The following is a 6,007-nucleotide window of genomic DNA, read 5'->3' as shown; positions in this document are numbered from 1 at the left end:
GTGGGGGGGAGAGAACAGGCGCGGAAGAGTCCTCAGTCCTCTTGACCTTGAGGAAATACAATTCATTTCACACATTTCCACACTTTTCATGTGGCCTCGTCTTAGTGTGAGAGGCTGGGTGGTGCAGTCTGTGACTGACCACTGACTTTGTACACTTGGGAACCGGAGCACCAAAGTTCAATGAGCCCTCCTAGAAGCAAGGGCTCATTGGATCTACACTCGAATATCAATCGGTTACGGATCTCAGAGAACCCACGAGGTGGGGAGGGGGTGCAGTAACTTTCCGGTCGTATCTGGTACAGACAGCGTCCCTCAGCCCAGGCTCCTTGGGAGGAACATCACATCCAGCACAGCCAACCTGGGAAGATGGTTTAGGGGGACAGTAATAGCGTCTGGTCCAACCAAACATTGCGCCACTCAGCGTCCATCATTTCTCGAGGTAATACCACTCCATCTGGTGTCTAATCTGCCAGGACTCTGACTGGTGCAATCTCCGAGTGCTCTTGAGAGAAGAGTTAGTGTAATAAACATAAACAGCCTGAACGGTTCGTTGCAGCTGGGCCCAGAGCCGAGGATAAAGGCAATCATCTCAGGATGAATGCTTGCTTGTTGCTCTATGAAAAGCTCTCAAGTAGTCGTTTTGTCTCCACAAGTGGCTGGTTGATTTTCTCAAAGGACTGTCCTCTACGGAGGGCTCGGCGCTGCTTTTCCCTACTGCAGTAGCAGCAGTAGCTAGGACAGCTTTGCTGAAGATCTGAACTGTTGAGCTCATTCATACCTCCATGTGCTGTTCATAACTGTGTAAGAACGGGTGTGGGCAATGCCAAAAGCTGAAATGTTTTAGGTGATGTTTTCTTTTAATTTTAAAAGTCATTTAAAATATATTTTATTTCTTTATTTATTTTTATGTTTTTATTTTATTTTTCATTTTTTTTGTTTTTTAAGACAGGGTTTCTCTATGTAGCCCTGGCTATCCTGGAACTCACTCTGTAGATCAGGCTGGCCTGGAACTCAGAAATCTGCCTGCCTCTGCCTCCCAAGTGCTGGGATTAAAGGCGTGTGCCACCACTGCCTGGCTAAAATATATTTTAAAATAAAATTTAAAAATTATTATTTTATGTGGTTAGGTGTTCTGCCTGCACCTGTATCTGTATACCACATACATGTCTGGGGCCCACAGAGTTTAAAAGAAGACATTGTGCCTTGGGATCAGAGTTGCAAACAGGTAGTTGTGAGTTGCCATATATGTTCTGGGAGTAAAGCCAGGTCCTCTGGAAGAGTAGCCAGTGCTCTTTGAACCATCTCGAGGCCCTTGTTTTCTGACTCTTTTTTGGTGCGCATTAATGGTACTCTAAAAACATTATTACATTTATTTGTTGGGGAGAGGGGTGTGCCACATGTGGGGGTGGAGGTCAGAGGATAGCTTTTTTTCTTTTTTTTTTTTTTTCCCGACACAGGGTTTCTCTGTGTAGCCCTGGCTGTCCTGGAACTCACTCTGTAGACCAGGCTGGCCTGGCCTCGAACTCAGAAATCCGCCTACCTCTGCCTCCCAAGGGCTGGGGCTAAAGGCGTGCGCCACCACCGCCCAGCCAGAAGACAGATTTACCACATCAGTGTTATCCTTCCACAAGATGGGTCCAGGAGGATGGAATTCTGGATTTATTTTTCCCCCTTAGGCAGGCTCTCACTAGGTAGCTCTAGCGATCTTGGAACTCAATACGTTGACCAGGCTGGCCTCTAACTCACAGATATCAGCCTGACTCTGCCTCCCAGGTGTTGGGACTAAAGGTGTGTACCATCATGCCCAGCTGAGGATAGAATTCTGATCATCAGGCTTGGCAGCAAGCACTTTCACGTGTCGTGCCATCTCGCTGTCCCAGTAGCCCTTCTTTTTCTTTTCTTTTCTTTTCTTTTTTTTTTTTTAAGATTTATTTATGGGCTGGCGAGATGGCTTAGCAGGTAAGAGCACTGACTGCTCTTCCTAAAGGTCCTGAGTTCGGATCCCAGCAACCACATGGTGGCTCACAACCACCCATAATGAGATCTGACACCCTCTTCTGGTTCATCTGAAGACAGCTACAGTGTACTCATATACATAAAATAAATAAATAAATAAATCTTTGTTTACTTCCTAAACAAGTACTGTACCGCTGACCTACACCCTCCCCTCAGCCTTTTTCCCTTAGTGGTTGGGGACACAAAGGACAATATTTCCAGAGAGGAGATGTCTTGCCATGTGCCAGAACATGTGGCCACTTCTCCAGTGTAGCAAGCAGGTTCCTTCATGTTTTTAAGGATGATCCTTGATCTGTTGTGTCTGAGCCTTGAGAGCATTCCAGAGAACTGGGTGTCTCTTTCTTACCAGGTTCATCTTGACATCAGCAAGGCTGATCAATATAAAAGTCTATAGGAGGTCAACACAATCCTTTTGTGAATTTTGTTGTTTTTGTTTTGAGACAGCATCTTGTTACGTGGCCAAGGCTACCCTCCAACTTACGATCCTTTTCCCTGAGCCACCTTAATGTTCAGATTACAGTATACCCCCATACACCCTGCGTTTTGCTTCTTTGTTGGCTGAAGTATCTGGAGAAACTTCGAAAGGATAAGCCAAAGTCGTTGAATCACCACCTCCCATTCTCTTAGGCCACTCAGACCAAACCTTGCTCATTATAATGCTGAGCAGAACATGCCAAGGCGTTCATGGCCACTGCCTTTCCGTTTTGGACTGGTGCTCTTAGACCTTGCAGTCAGCATATCTGTGAATGTGCATACCATCTTTCCTTTTAAAAAATGGTTTATGGGCCGGGCGGTGGTGGCACGCGCCTTTAATCCCAGCACTTGGGAGGCAGAGGCAAGCGGATTTCTGAGTTCGAGTCTAGCCTGGTCTACAGAGTGAGTTCCAGGACAGCCAGGGCTATACAGAGAAACACTGTCTCGAAAAACCAAAAAAAAAAAAAAAAAAAAAAAAAAAAGGTTTATGTTATGAGTGTTTTGCCTACATGTATGTCTATGTAGGAGCAGATGCAGCCAAGAGGGCAAGGGTTAAAAAAGAGTGGGTAATCAAAATGGCTGAATTATCTAGGAAGAGCTTTTGGGGAAAGGGCGGCCCAGCCCCTGGGCCGGAGAGTTCAGGGTAGGGGACAGGGTATGCCAGCCATCCCCTGTAATGTGTAGGGACTGGGGGATGCTGGGTCTGCTTTGATATGTTACATGGCACTTTGGCTACTTGCCCCAGGGTTTCAGACTTAATACAGACAAGTCTACATTCCTGTGATCACAAACTATTTCTTATCTCTCTAAGGAGAATAGCGAAGAACAGAATAGCCAGGCATGGTAGTGCACTCCTTTAATTCCAGCACAAGAGGCAGAGGCAGGTGGAACTCCGTGAGTTTGAAACCAGCCTAGTCTACAAAGTGAGTTCCGGGACAGCCAGGGCAACCCTGTCTCAAACAACAGCAACAGCAACAACAACAAAAGGAAAGGAAGGAAAGAAAAGAAAAGAATTACAGACTATCAGACTAAAGCCGATGTTTCTCTCTTGTGGTAAAGACGCTGCACCTGTTGCTGGAACCCATTAGGACTGTGAGTTGATTGGCTCTGGTGCTCTGTGCTCTGCCACACATCCTTTCCCCCTAGAAATCAGGCTGCTCCGTTAATTGGATATATATGGAAATCACTGTCTTCATATTTCTTAGGCATTGGGAATATATTACTATCTACTATTCTACCCAGGATTCAATGCTCTTTTCAGTTATTGCTATTTAGTTGTTTTTAGTTTCAAGTTTTTGTTTGGAGATAATCAGAGATTCACAAGAAGTTACAAACTATAAGCAGCCCCGTGGATCCAGCGTCTATAGTCCTTCATGTTTCCAATACCAGAGCCAATTCACAATTCAATGCAGCTCCTGTCAGTCATCCCAGTGAACCACAGAGGGATTCGTTACTTGCATTGTCGGTGTGACAAATACCTGATTTAAAAAACAAAAACAAAAAACAAAAAAACAGCTTAATGAGGGACGGGTTTATGTTGGCTTGCAGTTTCAGGGGATACAGTCTACCATGCCTGAACAATAAGATAACAGGAAGGCTGTTCGGGGTGGGGGGTGGGGGGTATATATCACCATGCCTGAATAAGACAGCAGGAAGTAGCTGCTCATGTTGAGTCTGCTGTTGGGAAGTAGAGAGGCATGAATCTAGTTCTCAGTTCACTTTCTTCTTTTTGTTACAGCCCAGGACCCCGATTCATGGAACGGTGTTGCTACCCACAGCTAAAGTGGATCTTCTCACCTCAAAGGATCTAATCTAGGTGGCCCCTCATAGATATGCTCAGAGGTTTGTCGCCTAGGTGATTATAGGTCGCCAAGGTTGGCAGTCAGCACTGATGAGCCAGCAGGCGTCTTAGCAATTACAGACTAGTTCACCCACCACGGATGATGGGGTTCTCAGCGCCATCTAGTGGTTGAATGATGCAAGCACTTCCATGGCAAACCGTGTAAGTGGTCCCTGTGGGCAGAACCTGAGAGGAGGATGCTGAAGAGATGGCTCAGTAGTCCAAACAATTCCCAGGGATCACATGGAAACTCACAGCCCATGGGTAAATCGGGTTCCACGGGATGCTCTCTCTTCTGACTTCCACAGAACCATATATATACACATACATATATGTACATAAATGTACACATACATATATGTATATATGTACATACATACATTCTGCTTCCCAGAGAAGGCAAAACTAAATATAAAAACTGAATGATAAGGAGAAGGCAGCCACGTCAATGTCTTGGAGTCGTGCCAAGATGGGAACACCTTAACATGTATGATGTCCATCAAGAAGGACAACGTGGGCGGAATGTGAAGGTGATGGAACCCACCTAGGATGGCCTTGCAAATGTGACAGAGCATGAGGTAAGAGCAGCTGGCTTTCCCTCAGGACACAATGATAAAGTGATTTAACTCCCACATTAATGAATAATTTATACAGGGAACCACTTCTCTCTAATAATTGGAGAAACGAGAGCCACGGTATTAATTTGATGGGCACTAAGACACAGAGAAATTTGAGTTCCTGACCTGGTTAGATTTGTTGTTCTTTCATTAAAATTACTCATCCACACATCGGCTCATAGCTCATTCTAAATGTATCAGATCTCAGCTACGGCCACTCTCATGAATTTTTATGAGATTACAAAGCAAGTCTGGCGCTGACCTTGAACGTTTTATCTATCCTCTCTTCATTAGGCTGTGCTGGAAAGGGCCATTCCCTAAGGAGAAGATGTATTAGTCACACTGCAATGCTCCAACACAAAAGAGCCCCGGACTTGTCACTTCTAACACCAACATCGACCTTCCCCTCTGTGTCACCGGCTGCCTTTGTAGTAGGCGCGTTTTTTATTCCCACTCGAAGGATACAGTGACTCTAATAGTGCCTTCCTGACTTCGTTTATGGTGGCAACTCTCACGGGTAGTTCAGCGATTCTAATGTGGATCTCGCCAGTCTCCGCGTGCTCAAGCCCCGCCCCCCACCTCAGTGGTGAGCTGCTTTCCTGTCATCCAACTCATCCCTCCCCTCCGCCCCCTCCACCCAGGCCCCTGCCCTAGTCCTCATCAGAGACCCTACCAGTTTTTTGTTTTTGTTTTGTTTTCTATGGAAGCATTCATGTCTTTTATTTACTCTGCAATTCATCTTTCGAACTACTTCTGCTGTTAGCATTCTGTATAAACTCCACCCCTACAGATACCTGGCAGCAGCCAGGTATGCTCCTCCCCATGGTTACCTGGCAATGGCCAGGTAGGCCTGGCCCTATAAAAGGGGCTGCTTGCCCCCTCCTCTCTCTCTTACTTCTGCTTCTCTCCCTTGCCTCTTGCCCCCTTGCTCCCCCCCTCTCCCCTTTCCCTTTCCCCCTCTCCCCGTTCCCTTCCCCCCTCTCTCCATGTAGTCATGGCCTGCCCCTACTTCTCTACTCTCTCCTTCTCTCTGCCTTTCTCTCCCTCTGCTACCCTTCTA

General features: G+C 46.2%; 1 long non-coding RNA gene across 1 annotated transcript in view; it reads left to right on the top strand.

Annotated features, from left to right (window-relative positions):
* The window catches only part of LOC116087663, a 6,000-nt gene extending 228 nt beyond the window's left edge, over positions 1–5,772 (top strand). The window contains exons 2-4 of the long non-coding RNA XR_004117548.1: positions 4,229–4,492; positions 4,725–4,908; positions 5,242–5,772. This is a non-coding gene — a long non-coding RNA (uncharacterized LOC116087663). The remainder of the gene's footprint in view (positions 1–4,228; positions 4,493–4,724; positions 4,909–5,241) is intronic.
* The last annotated feature ends 235 nt before the right edge of the window (positions 5,773–6,007 follow it).

This window comes from Mastomys coucha, unplaced genomic scaffold (assembly GCF_008632895.1).
Source record: "Mastomys coucha isolate ucsf_1 unplaced genomic scaffold, UCSF_Mcou_1 pScaffold13, whole genome shotgun sequence".
NCBI lineage: Eukaryota > Metazoa > Chordata > Mammalia > Rodentia > Muridae > Mastomys > Mastomys coucha.
Note: the sequence above shows the minus strand (reverse complement) of the source record. Positions and strands in the feature narration are given on the sequence as shown.